Source organism: Sinocyclocheilus anshuiensis, unplaced genomic scaffold, assembly GCF_001515605.1.
Source record: "Sinocyclocheilus anshuiensis isolate Anshui unplaced genomic scaffold, SAMN03320099.WGS_v1.1 scaffold246, whole genome shotgun sequence".
NCBI classification, from domain to species: domain Eukaryota; kingdom Metazoa; phylum Chordata; class Actinopteri; order Cypriniformes; family Cyprinidae; genus Sinocyclocheilus; species Sinocyclocheilus anshuiensis.
Window position 1 is genome coordinate 2,325,236 of NW_015542356.1, and position 2,644 is coordinate 2,327,879.

The window sequence follows — 2,644 nt, forward strand, 5'->3', positions numbered from 1 at the left end:
TATTGTGAGTGCACACAAATAAAAGTAGACCCTTTATAGTTTAGAATGATGATTTACTATTACCTTTATGAGCAAAAAATGACAAAATTTAAGTTGTTTCCACTGTTCGAAAAAATGCAAGTGATCACGCTGGCGCCTCCATGTCCTGCAGAGCGCGCTTCAGCTTCCACTCTCTGCACAAACGATTGGATATGCACCTAACAGCGCACATTTATCTAGGTTAAATGTTTAGATTAATACTGTGAAATGCACAAAGTGCTTTATGTCTATAGATTTTATTTTAGGCAAGTCGTCCTGTTGATTTGAGCAGGCTAAATTGATCAAACATATGTTCAACTCACTGTCAGCCGCTGGCCGCTTGGTCGTTCCTTTAAAAAATAAAAACCTGAATTTAACAAACATAAAATATTCCAAAAATATTTCTAAATTAACTTAATAAAGAAACAAAAAGAAATATGACCACTTTGCCATTAAAAACCTAAACTAGAGAGAGAGAGAAGACACAGGCTCCAGTCGGACTTGGGCTGAGAATTCTGATAAGCTGTCGGACAAGGGCAATTCAGAGAAATTGCAGGAAAATTCATTTCCTCGTTTCAATTAAAAGTTCCCCTCAGCTCGGCGGGCCCCCAATCTGCCCGGGCCCATATGTACCTGCATACCTAGACGCTACGCCACTGAATATAATCAAAAAACCATGGCAACAAATGTTTTTTTTAAGTCAGTTTAAGAAGTTTAATAAGTTGAAACAACTTTCACAGTCAATTTGATTCAACTTTACTCATGTTTAACCGTTGCTTCTTGTCATTGTAGGCTTAGGCTTATATATATATAGGCATTTTAATGAATATACAAATTAATAAAATAATTATTTTTTATTTAAATTTTATTGCATTGCTTTCTTCGCTATATAATGTTATATAGTGCTCTAATAGAACAGCATATAATGTCTATCCAAAAACAGGGTGTCGTTGGATAGAGAAACAGACGTGACACCCCACAGTAAAACCGTCGGGCGGCTGCACAGGTGCATCTCTCGTGGATTTAAAGGGATTCATAAATTATGTATTTATTTTTTATTACATATTGTTCATTCATTTATTTTTAACACCGCCCCCCCAGCACCCCCATTTTTTCGTGGGCTACACTCCAGGGGGTGCTGCAGCACCCTCAGCACCCCTACTTCCCTATATATATATATATATATATATATATTTATATATATACATGATTATAGTATTTAATATTTTAATTAGCTTTTATTGTAATACTTCTCGCTTTTAAGTTTTAGTACATTTGTTTTTTTTTTTGTTTTTTTTTGTATAATTTCAATTTAGCTTTTTCAGTTTTTGTTTTAGTAAGTGTAGTACTTAAACATTTTATTTCAGTTGCCAAAACAAATTTCACATTTTTGCTTAAGATTTTCAGCTAATATTTACATATGTATATTGATTTCATGTTTTTTTTGTTTTTTTTTCAATTAATGAAAACTAATGAAATCGTTTTAGATTAACAATAACAGTACCGGGTTAGAGTTGCTCATTGCATGTTATTGTCTCACACTGATGTGTAGGTTGCCAGGGGAGGTGTCCTGAAAGTCTTTATTGTTATGTCTGTGAGGACATTTAAGGTGTGGGTTTGTGCAGACAAGACTTATCAATTATTCAGTCCCCCATACTGAGACAGACAGAGTGTAGACACCTGCCCCTTCCAGCAGAGCTTTCCACAGACACTTCAGGGTCATGGTAAATGTATTGTGTGACATCATCTTTGTCTGTTTGTTAAGCCCCACAGTGTTTTTGTCAAGTAACTAAAAATGTTACTTAAAAATACGTTAAATTACCCTAACATAGTTTTTAGTCATAGGCTGACCAAACTGGAAAATCAGCTACCAGGGGTGAATAACTAAGTAACTAATTAGCTAAATAGGGCTGCACAATTAATCAAACTTGAAGCTGAAACCATGATATAGCTTAATGCGATTAGCATAACAAAGGCTGCGATTTAATTATGTAGTGTAGTCATGTTGTGCTGCATGTTTCAAAGTGAAGCAACAATTTGCACTGTGGTCTACATGCACACAGCTCATAATTTGGCATTTTCAGTGTCTCAGAGTGGCTTTGTTCGCAGTAAATGCAGTCCATCTCTGCATGTGCTGTGTTTAACACATTTTGGAACACAGTATGTGCAAGATTAATTTTATATACACATTTACATCATTTCCAACATTTTTGTGGACAGAGGTTTACAGCATTTCACCAGTATTCTACAAAAAAAAAACACACTTGAGAATTTTCAAAAGCTCAAGGGTTTGAATGTTTGTAAGTGAAGAATTTAAGAATTAAGTGTCTAAATTTTAGTATGAAATCAAATTATTATAATTATATAATATACATTTTTTATTTAAAAATGTCTGTCTATTTTTAAAAGGTAGAGTTATAACTATCATTAATAAAATAATAATAATATTAATAATAGTTTTTATTTTTTGTTTTGTGTTTTTGTTTTGTTTTGTTGCATTGAGTTCCCAAAACAGCGGTGTGAATGTAATGTGAATTAAAAAGAGGTTAGTTGTACAGCACTATATATGAATAATTTCAAAATAAAAACAATACAATAAAATACTAAAAAAAAAAAAAAAAAATCA

The 2,644-nt window shown here is 32.9% G+C and overlaps 1 protein-coding gene across 1 annotated transcript in view; it reads left to right on the forward strand.

Moving 5' to 3' along the window:
• The window catches only part of vps37d (VPS37D subunit of ESCRT-I), a 58,739-nt gene that overhangs the window by 54,747 nt on the left and 1,348 nt on the right, over positions 1–2,644 (forward strand). The window lies entirely within an intron of this gene.